The sequence below is a fragment of the Capsicum annuum genome, chromosome 10 (genome assembly GCF_002878395.1).
Source record: "Capsicum annuum cultivar UCD-10X-F1 chromosome 10, UCD10Xv1.1, whole genome shotgun sequence".
Classification (NCBI taxonomy): domain Eukaryota; kingdom Viridiplantae; phylum Streptophyta; class Magnoliopsida; order Solanales; family Solanaceae; genus Capsicum; species Capsicum annuum.
In genome coordinates this window covers 103,868,181-103,889,368 of record NC_061120.1, presented here as the reverse complement: position 1 = coordinate 103,889,368, position 21,188 = coordinate 103,868,181, and the positions used below count along the sequence as shown (strand labels likewise).

At 36.2% G+C, this 21,188-nt stretch overlaps 1 pseudogene; it reads right to left on the bottom strand.

Annotated features, from left to right (window-relative positions):
- Positions 1-5,214: 5,214 nt before the first annotated feature.
- Positions 5,215-21,188, bottom strand: part of LOC107844299 — a 58,912-nt pseudogene continuing 42,938 nt past the window's right edge.

Below are 21,188 nucleotides of genomic sequence, written 5' to 3'. Positions count from 1 at the left end.
GTGTATTAGATTTTGGACTGGTTTTGAATTAATATTCATGGCATTATTTTATCCCATATCTCTGAGTTACATGCCAGTTCTTTAACTGCTAACCATCTCCGAACACTATATCCCCATGCGATGTAGGCACCAGAGATACCTCTACTTTTCTTGCATAGAGCTAAGTGGATTAACTTATTTTATTGATTTATTATGGTGAAAGGTGAGCTTTCTTTCTCTGAAATACTTAGACATTTTACCCATTATTATCATAGATTAGAATTAAGAGTTTTTATTATCATTAACATTATCATTTTTATTTGCATCTATCAGAGTCGGGGATATGTCCTGACCAAGACTGGTTTTGGTTTTCTTTGCTTAGAGACTTTGTTGGATTACTGTGGACTTAGGGTGATGTTGGTCAGTGATTTTGGTTGATTACTGATTATCAATCATAGACTTATCTTTTATACTTTAATTTTACCATGTGCTAACTCTTGTTATATGTTCGAAATTCATCCAATGTTAGGGATGTTATGTTCACTTGGTTAGGTGCAGGGGGTGGTATCTGGTCCATGTGGGACTTGAATACCCATCATTGCCAGGCCCTGGTTTGCGTCATGACAAAGATGGTATTAGAGCCTAGGTTTGGTGTCATTTTGTGTCCATAAAAATGTGTCAAGTAAAGTTTCTTTTATGGGTGTGTAGCATGCTGTACTTATAAGGGAGAGGCTACAAGGTATTTAGGAATATTTTTCTTTCTTTTTGTTTTATTTTGACCTATAGATACGAAGGTCTTAAATCTTCTCTAATTTTGGTATGTTCGCTTTTTAGATCATGCCTCCTAGAAGACCTGATGCTCGTGGAAACTCTTCTATCCCATCTGAGGACAATGTCGATGGAGCTCTTCCTACTCTAGGAGTTCAGATCCGATCTAGGGTGCTGCTTGTGATTTTCCTGATGGATCTCCCTTGTTCCCTCTATCCCTCCCATGCACCTCAAGATGATGTGTTTATTGTTGAGTTTCGCCATTCGATTCACTTGCTTACAAGTTGGTGGCCTCCCAAACTGAGCGGGTTACTTCTGTTGCTCCATCTTCTGAGGCCACTAAAGTTGTTTAAATTATGAGGTTAATTCCTCCTACTTTTCTGGTTTTAAGATTGAGGAAGATCCTTAAAATTTCATTGATGAGATAGAAAAGATCTTCCATGTTATGCATGTTACTAGTGTGGTGGGTGTAGAGTTTGTAGCTTATTAGTTGAAAGATGTAGCATACCAAGGTATGAAGAGTGGGAGAATCTTAGGGGCGATGATGCTAAGTCTGCTTTATAGTATGATTTCTCTAGTATTTTCCTTGATCAATTCTTTCCTCAGGAGTTGAGGGAGGCAAGGGCTGAGGAATTCATAAATTTGTTCAGCAAAGTAGGATGACACAGTAGGAGTATACCTTGAAGTTTCACTAGCTGTCTTATTATGCTTCGGAGTTGCTGTCCTCTAAGAGAGCTTTAATGAGGAAATATGTTTTGGGATTATTTCGTGATTTGGTGTTGGAATGCAGAGCTACTTTATTAAACAGGGACATGGACATCTCTAATTTTTGGTGTACATGCAATAGGTTAAAGTGGAAAAGAAGAAGTAGGTTGAGATGAGTAAAAGACGAAATAAGAAGTTTTGATATTTGGATCAGGGTGAAGGTCAACAACAGAGTGGTAGAGACAGTGGAAAATGGTCTAAGAAGAAGTGGGGAAATTTTGGTTCCTATTCAATGGCTAGTGCTCCTTATCTGAAGCCTTCGGAAAATCATCATTCTTAGTATGATGGTGGGTTTAGAGAACCAGAAGCCCAATATCAAGCTAGTAGGGCTTAGTCAGCTCCGTCATATCCTCCTTGTAGATTTTATGGTTAGGACAACGTGGTGTTTGCGAAGAAGGGAGGAACAAGTGCTTTAAATATGTTCAAACTGGCCATATATAGAAGGATTTTCCTTCTAAGGTTGCTTCTTGAGAAAATAAGATTTTTGTTGCTACTTTATTAGCTCCTGCACCAAAGGGTGCTACTTCTTCTTCTGGCTCCGGCACTGGACGGAATCGTCTGTATGCTCTTGCCACCTGTCAATATTCTAAGGCATCCTATGATATTGTTATTGGTACGCTCAAACTCTTGTCTTGTGATGTATATTGTCACTTGATCCCAGGCCACCCCCTTTTATATGACCCCTTATGTGGCCATCCATTTTGGTTTGACCCTGAGTGTATTTCAGACCCCTTTTTTATGTCTACCTTGGTGGGTGACTCCATCATGGATAGAAGGGTCTATAGGGGTTGTGTGATATCGATCTATGGTAATAATACCTTGGTAGATCTGATATAGTTGGACATGTTAGACTTTGATGTAAATTTGGGGATGGATTGGTTGCATTCGTGCTATATGTCGGTTGGTTGTCGGACTCAAAGAGTCAATTCCATTTCCCAAATAAACCAATGATCGAGTGGGAAGGAAGTTCCTTAGTACCTAAGGGAAAGTTTATTTTGTATCTTAGAGCCTGAGAATTGGTTTCTAAAGGTACCTCTATCACCTAGTGCATGTTAAAGATTCTAGATTCGAAGGTTATTCTTTGCAGGTTATCCCTATGGTTTGTGAATTTCTTGAAGTGTTCCCTGATGATCTTCCTAGTATTCCTCCCGCTAGGAAAATTGATTTTGGGATTGATCTTCTTCTAGGTACTCTCTATTTCTATCCGTCCTTACAGAATGGCTACGGCTAAGTTGAAAGAACTCAAGGAGCAGTTGAAAAATCTTTTGGATAAGGGTTTTATCAGCCCAAGTGAGTCTCCGTGGGGTGCTCCTGTGCGCTTCGTGCATAATATTTTGTTGAAAATCCTAACTTTTTAAACCCATTTAAGAACATAAAATATAGTCACAAGTAAATATTCAAGTGTTCACCAAAATATATGGTATAATCTCAACAGTTGTTGAATTTTGTCACAACAGATTTCAAAAAAAAATTCAAGCTTTACTATTTTTACAACAATGTTTGAGCACAACAACAACAATAAATTTATATTTCACTGAAAATATACCACAAATTCAACAACCACCATACCAAGAGAACAAAATACCACAAACTTTCTTTTTAAGCATCTCAAAATTGTTAACTCATACTTGAAGAAAAGACAACTCAACTCTATTTTTCTTCATTAATTAAAGGAAAAGGGTCAAAAATACCCTAAACTATCTAAAATGGATAAAAAATACCCCTCATTAGTTTTTTGGTTCAAAAATACCCCTTCATTAAATATTTGGCTCAACAATGTCCTTCACGTTAATAGAATTCCACCAAGCATGCCACCTAGATAAAAAAGGCCACGTGGCCAACCACATCACCATCCACGTTATCTTTAATTTCTAAATCCAAATTATAATCCAAACCAAATCATAATTAAATAACCCAACCCAAAGTGAAATAACAAAGGTAAAAGAATCGGGGTTTTCTCTGTCCCTTGTTCTTTCTATCTCCTAAAAGAAAAATTTCATTCTATGGTGTTCACTACTACTGTTGTTTGAATTAATTCGAAAGGGAAAGATCGACTGTCATATTCTAAGGTTCCCCACGACTGCTTATGGTATAAATCACTTGTTGGATTGATTGTCACATTCAGTCCTTGATGCTCAATCGATGCATTAGGGTTCTTCTGAAAAAATCAATATAGGGTTCATTTTTGGAGTGGTGGTCACCTAAAATTGATGTCTTTACCTACCTTTTAGAAAATATATAGGATTCTGACTTATTATCATACGCCATTGGAGCTGGCTCTCTTTTTGACTTTTCTAAGGATTTCGTCTATGTTCATACAGTTCTTGCTATAAATTCATATGTGATCATATTGTTCTGATTAATTTGGATCTTTCATAATTTCTTTCCAAAGATTCATATGTTTCTTTTAATGAATTTGCATTTTCAATACTTTTCACTCAATATCCATATTCTTGTAATTGTTCTTACAGATGATTATTGTCGATTCCTACTTCTAGACCGTATCTTTTGAGTTCATTCTGTATAGGTGGGTCCATAAAGTGAACTATTGTGTCATATCACTGAAAACTAGGGAGAAATCATGTGAAACTTGAGAATCAATTCTTTATTTTGGAGTAAGGAGTAAAATAAATTAACTGGTTCATGTTATAATAGTTGGATGAAATTTCAAACAAAAAATTATGCTCACTTGGTTGTTATACTACAACCTGTCAACTTCTTTTAGATTTACTTTTTTTTTGTCAATTATTGACTCAATATTGTTGGATTTATAATATACTTCCTTTCCTTGCTTCAGCTAAATCCCTGGATGAGTATACAATCCATAAAATTAAGGAAGAAGAGTCAAATGATGAAGCCACAGAGCTGGATCACAGGTTGGATGCTATTATGGAGAGAATGCTTGATAAGTAAGTACATTTTCATCTTTTGTCATGGAAGAATAAGAATCTGAACCTAAAAGTCTCATATTATATTCTGGATGCTCCTTTTGTTTTATAATTGCCATATTTTGACTTATGTGTACCAAGAATGACAAGTGTCAACAAGCCATTGGCATGGCCATTGAATATCAATGGCTAGATAAGGTTGCCGAAGCAATTATGAGAAGTGATAATGTTGATGCTACTCTAGCATATTGCACTTTACATTTCTTATAAAAGCTTTCTTTCATCCTAAATGTTTAGCAATGTTGGAAGGTTCAATCAATTCATTTGAAACTCAGAATTCAAGAAGATGCTATTGTGGACTCAATGCTCTTAATTTTACGGCTTGGAGAAGAAATAAAGCTTATTTCAGCCCAAAAAGCTGTCAAAGTTCTCATTTTGGAGAAGAAAATCAAGAAGTTAAAAGTTTTCATTTTTGTGTCATGTGTTTTCTTCTTTGTGTATGTTTTACGAATCATAAGTGAATGGACGTTCGTGTCTATGCTAGGAGAAATTATATTGAAGTAAGTCTATTTTGTTGGTTGTAATAAAGTAGAAGTGTTTATATTATGTTGTTAATGAAGTTGAAGAGTTTCCAATGAAGTGAATGACTTATGTTGTTAATGAAGTTGAGATTGATATTTTATTTCTGCTCCATTAGTCTAATGTACATAGAAAATGATAAAAAAAATACTCCTCCATTAAATATGAGGCTCAAAGTTGAATTTTGTACTTTCATAGTGAAAAAGTCGATGATAAAAATAGAAAATGCTGGCTGTCAAAGATCCCATAAGCCTCAAGAAGCAGCAACTGGGAAACAATATGGATTGAAAGGTTTTTGTTCCGCGCAAGTGAGTAATTCGTGAGGCCCTGCATCCGCTCGACCAACACCTATCAAGTTAAGGAAACACAAGTAGTGTGAGATAATTTTGTTCATAGATTCAACATCACCTTGGTTACAAAACATTGTCACTGTAGAGGATGTTCATAGTAGTGCCAAAATTGGGAATTCATTTAGACAAGGTATCATTTTTCGTGGGCTTCCAGTTACCAATAAAAACATCATGAGCTGAAGGTTGACCATTTTTGACTGGGTTCATCCACTATCAAATTGAAGCTTAGAATGCTAAGGTTGTGTTTTGTTCAATGTATTCGGGATGATTCAAAAGATCTACCTTCAATGCTTCATCTAATTTTCTTTTGTTGTAGTTCCTAAATAGAAGCATAAAGAAAAAAAACATATTTTTAATTGGAGCATAACAAAGCAACAAAGAAAGAACTCAATTGGCTTGCATGGCCGGTTGGTAAAAAAACGCTATGTTGCTTAGTCAAAAAACATGCCACATTCATATGAGATCCTTGAAAAATGCATTACTTTAAGACTTTTGGACGATCTAACACACGGTGATGGAATTTTTGAAAAGTTCAAGCAACATAGCTGAAAAAAATCAATATACAATCTAGATGAATATGAAATAAAATATTTACCAGTAGATAGACAAAGCACCATAACCATAATATTGGACTCCAGGTGATACGATACAAACAAGGACGCATGAAACAAACACCAAAATTAGTCCACACGTTCAAAGAACCGAGGACCCTTTTGATGACCACACTCAAAATCATAAGATACAATGGTGTATATAATACCAAAACAACAAAAATAACAAGACGTAAACAACAATAAGAGGATGAACAAGATAAGCACAAGACACAAGTTTTGGATGCCACAATAACAACAAGGTCCCACGTTTACAACAACAAATAAAAAATGATTACATCAAATAAAAAGGGTAGATAGATAGACTACATGAAGGCATAATATTTAGACCCCAAGAGCTTATTCCACTCTTGGACACTTAACACTTCACACAACAATTCACCTATGTCTTACGTTGGCACAAGAAGGACCTCGACCTCCCAAGCATCCAACATTTCCAAGCTTAAATCCAACATGAGTGATTCCACACTCAAGTTGAAACCTAGTTACAATCTAAGTGTTACACTTTCATATTCATCAAAATATAACTACTAAAAACCCTAAAAGGTTCTATTTATACCATATTACAAAAGTAAGGTGAAATGATCAAAAAGGCCCTTTAATAAATGGCTTTAAGTAGGCGCCCTTGGAGTGCTATGTATGGATGATTTTTGGTGTCCATTTAGGTGCTCCTCTGTACTTCATTTGCAAACACCAAGTCTTGGGTTGAATTGTAAGACCCCGTAAAATCCTAAGCTTAATTCAGTCTATTTATGCATGTTAAGGGGTTCAAAACTTAGAAAATTCTAGCTAAGTTTCCAGACTTAGTTAATTTTTGGCCTTCAAAAGTTAGAAATCTCATTTTGCGACCATAATGTCCTTTAATGGTCGGTATTCTTGCTAATTCATGATCAGGGAGGTCAATAGGTGTTCTCGAATAAGTTTTGAAGTTTTTGGACCTTGTTTAGACCACGTTTGGTGTACTTTAGTGGACCAATGCGATCTTGGCGTGGCACGTTGCCTATCACGTTGGTTAACATTGTTGCAGTTTGCCAGAGCCAAAAGTAATGAGGCTTGGCACGATCATGGCGCAATGCATCGAGTATCGCGTCGGTTCCATTGCGCGCCGTGTCGCCAATCGCGTCGATTTTGAGTTTTCCATCATTAAATGTCCGCATCTTCAAGGGCCAAAAAGGTCTATTTTCCACCCCTATATAAACCCAATAACATGTGATTTAGCCATTTTTCACCCAAAATATAGTGTTTTTCTCAAGTTCCTCTTATGAACAATTTAGGATTTTCAATTGGGGATTCAAATTCAATACTCAAATTCAAGAATCTCTTTGTTAATCTTCGTAAATTCAAGAATTAAGGTATTCATAGTGTTTATTCATGGATTGCTTTCATCTATGAAGCCCCAGAACCAAGTTTTTAAATCATGTATTATGAATGTTTTATTGTGGATTGATTATGTTCATGAGATTATAATGGTATGATTCCCAAGTTGGAATCTTTATTTGTTTTTATGAAACTACGTAAGCATGCGAATTGAAGACTATGAACTTAGTGGTTATGATGTGTTAATTTGATAATTATGTCTATGCCCTAAGAGGTGCATGTAAGGTGTTTGACAAAATGCCTAAGAGAATAGAAATTGTGTATTATGGCTCAATTATGACCCAAGTGATAAATGCATGCTTTACCCTTATGATCAAGGATGACTTCCATGATATTGTGTGTATTATGAATGTTTGATGGAATGTTCATGAGATTAGGTTGATGAAAGTATTACATGTTTATATGCATTCCTATCCATGTACAACATTATGATAACCATGTGCTTCATGTAATCCCTAAGTTATTGTGTTATGAATTGTTGATATTGGTCATGTGTTCAAGAAGTGTTATGTCTTATCATTTTCATGCTATCGAGTTCTGGGGATACTTGTACCCAATAATCTAGTTGTGTGCCTAGAGCCAGTGTCAGTTGTCAAGATACTCTCAGTGAAGCCATGATCAGTAGAATTCAGTCAGTTATATGACTCAAGAAAACTCAGTAATTTCACTATCTGCCAGTCTAGTCCTACTCGGTAACCTCAGTAAATCTCAGTAATCTTAGTGGTTTATGTAATCTCAGTCAGTTATCAGATCTCAGTAGTATTTCACCAGTCAATGGAATTTAGTGAACTCAGTTCAAATCAATTAACCAGTATGATCAGTAATACTTCAGTTCACTTTAAATCAGTTCGGTGTCTCTTCAGTTGGGAGTAGGATTCAGCACCGAGTGAACCCAAGGATGAGGGCTTACCTGCCACTCAATAGATGGTGTGATCTTTAGAAGAAATCCTTGCATTTCAAAAGTAGCCAGCCTAGGTTGAGATGTACCCTAAGAGTTTAGGGATTATACACGTCATTTGATTTTTCTTACTAGGAGGGGTTGACGAAAGAGCTCCCTGTCAGATAAGGTTTACTCGCAGCTTGTCTTTACATGTGGCATAGTACTGACACCCTTCCAACAGAAGTTACAGGTTAAACCCCACTAGTTCAATTTCAGGGCATGTCAGTTAGATGATTACCTCCCACAGTGTCTAATAGAAGAATGACCTAAAGAGATGAAGACTAAGAGAAACAAGATAACAAATAAATGCAATAAAGTAAAATAGATAGCTTGACATATGAGATTGCAAGAAAAAAGAACCAAACCGTGTATCAAATGATAAGACCCGCAATAACAACACCAAACTCTTACGGTGACCGCTAAGGGAACAACTCCGCCTTACAACCACCATTTCTAAGCAAGGATCAATAATGGCTTTTCCAAGCCCTACACTACTTGGCTTTTCAAAACCCTACACTACACTCTCAAAGGGAGAAGAAAAAGTCATTCAATGGCTCTCAAATATCCATATTCAACTAAAGTGCAAATGACCTAATAGAAGACTATTTATAGGCTAGCTTATTACATAGCAAAATAGCCAAAATACCCTTAATGAAAGGGGTGGTCATGATGTGTCTTTCCAACAAGTGTAATCCCTAAATACCCTTAATGAAGGGTACTTCTTCAATGCTTCAAAACCAAGGGGTCATGCTTCAACACTTGTGGACTCAGGTTGGCATCAAAGGTAAGGGCCCACACAATCTTCCACACTTGAGGCGCCTATGGAATGCATAAGTTCCCCTCTTTCCTTCTCTTGATCAAGGCTTGAAAATACTCCAAAAAGTCTTTAATTGATTGCCAATTCCAAAACCTCAACCCTTAGATCATACTTTGTTCTTTTGATGCTCCTTGTGCTTGTATCATCCTCTCCATATTAAAGGAATTTGTCCTCAAATTCAAATCTTGAAAAACCAAAGAGAGAGCAAAAACAAACACAAAATCCCCTTGGTAGGAGTTTTAACATTCGTACCACACTTATATCATCGACCCATGGTTGCTCACACTTAACATACATCCACATATCTTTGGTTTTTAACATAAAAAGCTTAGCATAAAGGGTACCAAAGACATGAATAGCCTCAATATCAAGAATAAGTGAGCACGACCAACAACTATAACCTTCATATCTCAAGAGTATTCTGGGGTCAAATGGGAGAAAATGATAAAGGTTTATGTCTAGATGGCCCATTCCTTTCACTAGGTTACCAAGTTCACAATCATTCAAGACATTATCCACCACTAGGACAAAACAAGATCACTATGAACAAGATTAATATAATGTATTTTATTACACAAGTTAAATGGACCATGTTCAATACAAGACCATCATTACTAACATCAACACTAACTTGGAAGTTTCCAATCACACTATTTTTATGTTCAAGTAGTGGACTAATCTTAGGTGCGCATGGTTTACTATACATATCAAGAGAGCTAACATGAGAAGAAACATACAAACCTACATCAAGGATTTCCAAAACCTCTACATAAGGAATCACATGACAACAACTTAAGATCAAGGAAACATAGGAAATAGCATCATTACCTCAGTTTGGACTAGGACAGTTCACTCCTTTGAAGCTCTCGGCCAAGGTTATTTTGAGGCCACTTTCATGTGAGATTTCTTATTAATCTTAATTTGATAATTTGTGAGATTGAACCTGAAAATAAGGAGTATCAAGGCTAGGTAAAATGCTAGACTTTGGGTTAGTGAGTATTGAGGGACCTTTGTGCGCAAGTCCCACAAACAAAGTTGTTTTCCCCTTTTCTTTCTCACAATACGAAACCTCCCCTTCCTTTTTATTCCTTCTTTTCTCATCCAACTTCTTGGTTTTATTTTGGATTCCATTCACACTAGATGGTGGAAGAGGAAGAAGAGTGAATCTTCGACCACTATGCTCAAAGGTGTACCTATTAGCTCTTCCATTATTCATAGTGTGTCTATCAAAATTGCAAAGGACTTCCTACCAAAATGGCATAGGGATTACATCACACTTCAATTCATCATGATAATTCCCTATTTTGAATCTAATCACACATTATCTTTTGACCTTCAATTCACCACACTTGTTTAAACATTGAAGCTTGTATGGGTTCGGGTGAGGGATAGTGGGTAATTTCAAGTGATCAACCAAAGTGACGCTAATGATATTCACACCACTCCCACTATCTATAATCAAGGAACTCACACTTCCTTTTATAAGGAACTTGTTATGAAAGAGGTTCTCTCTTTGATCATCCAAGACCTTACTAAACAAAGTCCTCAGAACTACATAACTAGGTGCATCACATTCCCCTTCACAAGGCAACACCTTTTCCTCACTTCTCTCTTGAGTTTCAGGTTCTATGCACTCTCTATCTTGAGAGTTGTCATTATTCCCCTCGATTTCTAATTCGGCTTCCTCACCAAGGTAGTAAAACCTACCTTCTCTTAGTATCACATTTCTTTGAGTAGCACACTCACTTGCCCGATGACCCTAACCTTGGCATTTGAAACATTGCAAGCCCTTAGATGAAGTAGGAAGGGCATTCGGCTTCACCTCCAACTTTGGAGGTTGGTATGACACTTGCTTGTTTGAGATTTGAGAAGAAGAAGAAGATTTGTTTTTGTGCCAATATGAAGTCAAAGGACTTACCTCTTTGTTTCTTGTCAAACCCGAACCTTGTTGGATTTTGAGATTGTAAACCGACCTCTCTTTGTTCCATTTTTCAATCTCCATGGCTGCTTGGAAGACTTCAACCACGGTTTCAAACTTGTGAAGAGTCAAACGGGAGGATATGTCCTTGTTCAACCTAACCTTGAAGCGAATAATATCATGTTACACTTGTTCACCTTTATGATCAAGCTTCAAAATGAGTTGCTGAAATTCGTCATAATACGCCATGACACTCTTGCTTCCTTTCCTCAAGTTATAAAGTTTTGCAAGAAGTTCATGCCTATAGTGTTCCAGCACATTCCTCTCTCTTATTACTCTTTTCAAGTCTTTCCAAGGGGTGGTTGGCCACTAATCAAGACATTCCCAAATCTCTTAGTGTAATCCCACCATGTATTTACATATCCTTCAAAGTGTGCAATGGCATAGCAACTTTTCTTCTCCTCCGTTAAGTCATTCACTTGGAATAACTTTTCATAAGAGGATTCCCAAGCTAAGTACACCTTGGGGTCACTTTCTCCCTTGAAGACCAGAATGCCAAGCTTTATAGAATTGATGCCAATGTCTCGGATTCTTGGTTGATAACCATGCCCATGCCTTGCATCCTGCCTCCGAAATCTACCATAAGGCCCTCTTTGATCATGTCTTGCCCTCGTTTCTTCTTTAAACCAATAGTCATCATTAGGAACATCATAACCTTCTTGCTCCCCTCTACCATAATCCTCAATTTGGATGGGTGGATTTTGGATTTGAGGCCTTTGGGGAAGTGAGTTTGGTCTTTGGTTATGTGGTACTTGAACTTGTGGCATTGGAGGTGGTGGATGGTAAGATCTTTGGTACATGAGATTTGGAATTTGGTAAGTGGTATTTTGTGGAGGTATTTGGTTCAGATTTGGTGGTGGAGTTTGAGTTCCAAGTCCCTCTTGTTGGACTTGGTTCATTTGGTGAGGTATTGGCCTTTGTAGGGTCTCGTTAGGAGAGGTTTGGGATTGGTTTAGTTGCTGGTTTTGTGGAGATCTTGGAGGATTAAGCATTTGGTGGAGGGTTTTGGGTATTATAGTCATGGAAGAGTTATTGGCTTGGACACTAGAGGATGCATGGTAGGGATTAGGAGTAGAAGGTCGTGATTTCCTCCTACTTTCAACACAATCAAGTCTTCCACTAAAATTGAAAATTCACCCTTCATAGTACCCATTTCACTCCTCATATCATCCACATTACTACACAAGGCATCATGATTATCTTCTATTTTTTGGCCCAAGGCATCAATCCGGGCCATCAAGGTTCCAATAACATTATTTCCCAAAGGTTGGGAAGTAGTTCCTTCGGATTCCAAAGCAAATGTACCTAAAAAGTGCAAAAAAAAAAAACAGCAAGCGACAACCTACAAGATGAGCAAACAAGTTAGTTAAAAAAAGACCCTCACTTCACTTACCCTCAACCTCACCTCACACTTGGCTTCACAAGTGTTGGAGAATCGGCAATACTTGGCAAGTTACTTGAGAGGTAAAAAGCTTTGGATCAGAATTGATCTTTGATTGAAATGACTCAAATTAAGTGATGCACACACTTGAACCAACAAAATACTATTACTTAAAAACGAGAAAAGCACACAAAAAAAATGAAGACACGAAACAAACGCACTGTAGACTAATTACCAACCTAGTAGGTACTTACTAGTTTGCTAATTAGTGATAGAATTTAGCTTAAAGAAACTAGAATCAAAGATTATAAACTAGGAAACCTAATTTTAGAGTCGAAGTTTGGTTGAGCACAAGTGATGATGTGGCACTACGTGGTTGGTCATCACTTTTCGAAATTTCAAACTTTCCAAAACCTAATTTCAGCCAAACACCACTTTGGGATGAGAGAGTTTTGAATTTTGGAGGGAGTAACTAGGCAATTTAGGATTCTTTCAAGTCTCAAATGAAAATGGAACGGAATGGTCCCCCTTAATAATTGCACTTGTACTTTGTTTGTCCCCTTGTCCCTTCCTCCTTTTGGAAGAATAGAATATTCTTTGAATATGCTTTAGGACCAACAGATTTTTCACTCTCTTTCTCCCCTTTTTGGATCAAACAAGAACTTTGAATACTCTTCTTCACTAAGTTATGAAGGTCATGGATGAACAAGATGAATATTCAAGTGTTGACCAAGTTAGACCACCAAGCAAATGTGCCCCAAATCTGAATATTTTTATAGATCTAGGTTACTTATGCCAAGACAACCCTAACCAACTAAAATTCAGCCACCAAACACGCCAAAATCACCAAGATAAAATCGGATCTAGCTCAAAAAGCTTCAAAACTCCATAGCCATGGTGGATCTAAGCTCAAACTCAACCAATCCTCAATCTAAAAGTAGATCTAGACTCTTTAAGTGTCGGAGAACAAGAATCTAACACTAGAAACTATCAAAACACAATAAAAACTTGTAGATCTAACTTGAAAATTTAGGATCTACAACAAACACACAAGACAACACACAATTTTTTTTTTTGGTATTTTCTGATTTCTGACTCTTTTTTGATGAGATTTTCTATATAAGAACACTAAAAGCAAGATTTAGGGATGTTGGAACAACCCTAACCAAGTATTTGATACCAAATGATAGACTAAAGGTTATGAAACTCACGAAATGGACTCACAAGATGCAAATTTCAGCAACTAACAAAGAGAAAACAACACATAGAATGGAGATGAAGAAGAGGAATACTTGAAATTTAAAGATAGATAGAAAGACCCTTAATCCTATTAAGTGATTAGCATGAGAAGATGTTTCAAAATATTCAACACACCTCATAAATAAGAGTTCAGACCTTCCTCTTAGGTAACCCAAAGGAAACACTCTTCCTCAAACCACCTTTCTTGCCAAATTATCCATAACAAGTAAACCCTAACTTGAAATGTTCTTGGACCTTAGTTTTGGATTCTAAATGTCATCCAAGTCTAATGAGAAAAGTGAAGAAATGGTCTATTTATACTATTACATACCAAATGACAAAACTACCCTTAATGAGGGCTTAGATAGAGGTGCCTATGGAGTGTTAATTTGAAGTGTCAAATGTCTTCCTTGCCTTTCACTTGAGGTGCCTATGGAATGCCCAAGTTTCCCTCCTTCCTTCTCTTGATCAAGGCTTGAAAATACTCCAAAAAGTATTTAATTGATTGCCAATTCTGAAGCCTTAACCCTTAGACCATACTTTGTGCTTTTGATGCTCCTTGTGATTGTATCAGAACAAGTAAAGGTTCTCAAAACAACCCCAAATAGTCAAACATGGGTGGCATGATGTATTTCTTATAGCACCAATCATTTGCACAAGGAGACATCTCGGTACCCATAAAGACATACCTTTCTGGAGTGAACACTTCTCCTAGGATCAATGTTGTAGAGTTTAGGACAACCCATGGGCATATGAGTACCCTTAACCTTGGAGATATATTCTCTCTTCTTCTCATGGGATAGCCTACACTATAACTAGTATACCCATTCACACCACTTCGACCTCGATAAGATGTACTACAAGGGGAAGAATATGAATCTTCATGCTCCACATGTACACTCTCACCATGGATCTCATAAACTTTACAAAGAAAGGGATTATACCTTACACCAATTCTAGGTTCGGTGTGGGAAGTGTAAGACTCCTCACATCTACCAACTTCATCATAAGAACCATCACAAGGCCCTACATCATCTCCATATTCACCATAAGCACTAGGAACTTCATTTACCTTATTTTCTCCCTTAAAACCATAACTCTCAACTCTACCCATGTCTTAATTATGGCTATATTCATAGCCCCCATAATCTCCAACATCATCATAGCCATAAAATCCCTCACTACAATCATAGTCTCCCATGTTGTAGTCACAATAGTCCGAGGCTACCAAGATATGTTCCCCTTCCTACAAAATGAACAAATAAAATTAGTAGTAAAATATCATCACCAACACTCGTATACACTCACCTTTGTGATCCTCACAATTAGAGCGGTGAATATTGAAAGTTGTTTATACTCAAGTAGTCAATAAGGTGTCAATCACTACTTAGAGGTTGGAATAGATTCTTGTTTGATCGACTCAAGAAACAAAATAAAAATCTACTTATGAACTTGAAACAAAAAAATTCAATGAATCAAAATGATAAAAGCACACAAAGAATAAAAACACAAAGAAAACGGACTCAAACAACTAATTCACAACTAAGTAGGTGATTACTAGTTGTTAATTAGTTCTAGAATCAAGAAATAAAACTAAAGAAATAGAGAAAAGAAACTTAGAACCTAAATTTGAGCTTTAAGGTATTTTGGAAATTGATGCATGGCACTTTGATGATGTGGCAACCTTAGTGAAAATTGGTTAACGTTTTGGAGTTGATTTATTTCCAATTTAAAATTCAATAATATTCTTCTTGATAGTGTGTGTAACACCCTGATTTTTCTGAACTGGAATGCTACACGGTGCTCATGACCCCGAAGGACCACAAGCTAACCCATGACTGATATCTGTACCTATATACTATATAATATATCATAAAATGCAGAAACATGAATATGAAAGGCCATAAGGTTCAAACTGAATAAACATTTGATAATAAAATGTCTAAAAAAGGTATAACAATACCAAAACAAGTCATAAATACTGAAAATAATAAGATTTGAATATCTAATCGACATCTAGTCTGAAAGCCTCTAACTGAACTGAGTAAGGAATTGAAGGAACATGTCTCTAACTAACTCCATCTAGCAACTGAATAGTAAATGTAGCAATAATCATATCATCCTTGAATGAGAAGGACTCACTACAAACTCTGAACACTGGAATGCTACTAATGATCTAGAGCTCGTGCCTCTGAACCTATGGTGTAACATAACAGAAAGCACCATAGCACAAATGCATCAGTACGTCTAAATGTACTGAGTGTACGAGTGAGTAACGCTAAATGAAAAGGGTTATATGCATGAAAAATGTTGACTAATATGAATGTGAAAATACATACATGCTACATAACTGTAATTAAACTCATGGAGATACTGACTACTGAGTTTGAATACTAACAACATGAGTGTACTGATACTGAGATACTGAATAGATGAATGACTATTTCTGACAGTTTGACTTATGAAGAACTGGTCTGGTTGACTATGTCTGACAGTCCTAAAGCTGAATACTGACATCATGAATTCTGATAACTGATATGACTGATACATGGGTTTAGAAAAATGATATAACTAATATAACTATGATGATTAGCCTAATCGACGTAACTAATACTGAGCGACTATATCTGACAGTCTAAGTTCTGATGGAACTATTTGAGTTCTATTTTATATGGAGTAACTAAATTTGAGATCAGTTCTATCTAGCGGGTGATATTTAAATCTGATAATTCTGATACTGTTTAACTATAGTTAAGATTAGTTTTGTCTAATGGGTAATCTTGAAGTCTATTTATAATAATAAGGATTGATTGTCTCTAATAGTACTGAATCTGTACTACTGAACTAAGTTGACTATATCTGACAGTCCTGAATCTGTAACTAAAACTGTGGGATGTATTCATCTAACCGACATGCCCCAAGCCTAGCTGACTGGGGTTCAATCTCTACCATGACTGGAAGGTTGTCAATACTGCCCCACCAGTAAGGACATCTGCTATGCAGTCAGTCCTAATCTAATGGGTGACTCGTAGGATCAATCTTATACATATAAATGTGCTAATTGGTGACACCTGAATATGTCAGTCCTATCTAATGGGTGACATCTCGTACCTACACTGGCTACGTAGTTCTGGAACTTAGGGATTGATTCTAGGGATCTCAGTCCTATTCTAGTGGGTGAGTCCCCATCCCTAGGCTCACTCAGTATTAAATCCTACTCCTATCTGAAATAAACTAAACTAAATAATAGAGATGAACTAAATAACTGAACTGAACTAATTAGCTGAACTGATACTAGTGGTATTGTTTAGCAGAGCTAAACTGAGTTTACTGAATTTCGATGACTAATAAAATATACTGAGTTTCGATTACTAAAGTTATTGAGCACTGAGATTACTGAGAATACTAAACTACTGAGATTACTGAGTTTTCCTGCTTTACATGACTATAGTTAAGATCAATCCTGTCTAATGGGTGATCATAAAGTCTATTTATAATGATAAGGATTGATTGTCTCTAACAGTACTGAATCTGTACTACTAAACTGAGTTGACAGTATCTGACAGTCCTAAATCTATAACTGAAATTGTGGGATGTATTTATCTAACCGACATGCCCATAGCTAAGCTAATTGGGGTCATATCTCTACCCTGACTGTAAGGGTATCAGTACCGATAATCTCATAATACTAGTACATGAACATCCCAATAACATTTATAAGACACAGTATCAACATAAAAATCATTGGAATACGGTTGCATATCATGAATCCTTCACTTAGTCATAATTTAGCTATAATGCATGATTTCTAATCTCTTAGGTATTTTATCAAACACCTTACTGCACAACTTAGGCATAGGTGTAAATCATACAATTACTCATCATAAATAATCAAACTTACATGTGTTTAACTCATTTGATATCATAGATTCATAATAACATATAAAGATTCTATCTTGGCATCATTCAACACATAAATATGATCAACAATTCATTCATAACATGAAAATCATAATATATAGTTTTAGAAAAGGGTTCTTGAACTTCATGGACGAAAGGAGTCCATGAATGAACACACGCATACCTTAGAAAGGAAACCTTGATGATTTGTTGGAGATTTCTTGGATTGGGAAACTTAATTCTTGATTATCTTGGAAAAAGACTTGAATCTTGCTTTTGAGAGATGAGTTTGATAGAAACCCTAATCTTGTGGTTGAGAGTGTAAGAGAAGGTTTTTAAGATGCTTAACTGAAGAAAAATGGGAAAAATTACCCCTCTTTAGGGTTATAAGTCATGGAAGGTGAAGGAAATGACCAAAATACCCTTGTAAAAATGCCCTTGAATTGCTGGAAAAATATACTTGACGCTATCCGTGATAGGCCGTTATGAATGGTCATCACAAAAGAGGTCTAAATTCTTGATTTTCTGCCCAAAGCTGATGACATCATCAAAAGTGTCATCAGAATGTAACGACGTCATCAAAAAGGTCGTCGAAAATGCGATAGCCCGTCAGAAACGTCGTCACTATTTTCCAGCTTGACATGCTGGAATAAAATGGGGATAACTCTTTGCTCCGATATCAGATTTAGGTGAAATTGGTATCGTTAGAAATATAATTAGAGATTTCATTTGATATATAGTAAACCACCCAGTTTGTCATATACAACGAGTTATGGTCGATTGAATTTGACCCAAATTTTGACGCTCACTAAAACTTGAATATAGGAAAACTTTCAACTTGTACTTGAGTTAGGGGACCTCTATGATCTAAATTCATGCTCAAATAGATTCCCACACTACATAATTTATTAACACACTAAATTTATATAGGATTTGAGGCTTTTAAAACATCCACGCATAGGAATGACGGATTTTCATTCTAGTCCAAAATGTGGGGTATTACAATATCTACCCCTTGGGAACATTCATCCTCGAATTATACTGGCTGAGATAAGAGAAAATACAACTTACAAGAATATATTGCATGAATGAATGATCATGATTTCATGGCTGACATGACTGAAAATTGAGTATATCATACTGTACATGCATATCTGATGCATGGGTAGCTGATTTATGAATGTAGGACTGAGTGTTCCGATAAACTGAGTTTCTCAAACTGAGAATGCATATCTGATGCTTAACTGATAAGTTGAATCTATACATATCTGATGCATTATTATATGAATGACATGAAACATAAATGCATGACTAAAAGTACTGATAAGATGACCACACATATCTGATGCGTGAATACATGACTGAACTGACTCACGAACATGTGACTGAACATGCAATGGTAAAGGCACTAAGATTGAACTGAAACATGAGAACATGACTGATTTTGCTATATGACATATGGACTGAACATCATGAACTGAACTGAATCTCTGAATACTTGACTTACAGCTGAGGTCTAACTTGAAGGTCAACTTATGAGTACCCTCTATTCTAGACTGAATTTGTTATGCAAGGACAAATTAAAGGATCTAAGGCATGTAAGCATTAACAAAAAGTGGGGTATCTCTCCCTTGGGATGCTATGTCCCTCTAAGAAAGCTTACCTTACGGAGATACTGGGTGATGCACAGGGAATCTACGAACTAGATTATAACTAAACTTTAGGAGTCTGAAAGTAATGCATGAGATAGACTGAACTTGCAACTACTAGGAGGTTCTACCTTGAAATAGTTACATTATCTGAGATTTTGGTTAGCATGAATAGATGTAAGGATGAGAAAACAAGCTATACAAATCTGACTGCTCACTGGCACGACATGAATACTGAAAGAAGGGAAACTATTCCTAAAACATCTCATAGCCTCCTGGACATAGGTGTGGTGCATAATACGCGCATGTATAAGACTCTACTAGATGCGTCTTTCAGACTTCGTAGGACTCTATTGAACGTTAGCCTCTGATACCAAGTTTGTAATACACCAATTTTTCTGAACTGGAATGCTACACGGTGCTCATAACCCCGAAGGACCACAAGCTAACCCATGACTGATATCTGGTCCTATATACTATATAATATATCATAAAATACAGAAACATAAACATAAAAGGCCATAAGGTTCGAACTGAATAAACGTTTGATAACAAAATGTTTGAAAAAGGTATAACAATACCAAAACAAGTCATAAATACTGAAAGTAATAAGATCTGAATATCTAATCTGACATCTAGTCTGAAAGCCTCTAACTGAACTGAATAAGGAGTTGAAGGAACATGTCTCCAGCTAACTCCATCTAGCAACTGAATAGTAAATGTAGCAATAATCATATCATCCGTGAATGAGAAGGACTCACTACAAACTCTAAACACTGGAATGCTACTGCTGATCTGGAGCTCGTGCTCTGAACCTATGGTGTAATATAAGAGTAAACACCATAGCGCAAGTGCATCGGTACGTCTGAATATACTGAGTGTACAAGTGAGGTAGGCTAAATGCTAAAGGTTATATGCATGAACAGTGCTGACTAATATGAACGTGAGAATACATACATGCATATATAATTGTAACTGAACTCGTGGAGATACTGACTACTAAGTCTGAATACTGAAAATATGAGTGTACTGATATTGAGATACTGAATAGATGAATGACTATTTTTGATAGTTCAGATTATGAAGAACTAGTCTGGTTGACCGTGTCTGATAGTCCTAAAGCTGAATACTGATATCATGAATTCTGATAATTGATATGACTAATACATGAATTTAGAAAACTGATATAACTGATATAATTGTGATGATCGGCCTAATCGATATAACTAATACTGAGTGACTGTATCTGACAATCTAAGTTCTGATGGAACTATCCAAGTTCTGTTTTATATAGAGTAACTGAATTTGAGAGAAGTCCTATCTAGCGAGTGATCTTTAAATCTGATGATTCTGATACTATTTAACTATAGTTGAGATCAGTCCTGTCTAATGGGTGATCTTGAAATCTATTTATAATGATAAGGATTGATTGTCTCTAACAATACTGAATCTGTACTATTGAACTGAGTTGACTGTATCTAACAGTTCTGAATCTATAACTGAAACTGTGGGATGTATTCATCTAACCGACATGCCCCAAGATAAACTGACTGGGGTCCAATCTCTGCCCTGACTGGAAGGGTGTCAGTACCGATAATTTCATAATTCACAAACATCCCAACAATATTTACAAGACACAATATCAACATGAAAGTCATTGGAATATGGTTGCATATCATGAATCCTTCACTTAGTCATAATTTAGCTATAATACATGATTTCTAGTCTCTTAGGTATTTTATCAAACACATAACATGAACAACTTAGGCATAGGTGTAAATCATACAGTTACTCATCATAAATAATCAAACTTACATGTTTTTAACTCATATGATGTCATAGATTCATAATAACACATAAATATTCTATCTTAGCATCATTCAACACATAAACATGATCAACAATCCATTCATAACATAAAAATCATAATATATAGTTTTAGAAAAGGATTCTTGAACTTCATGGAC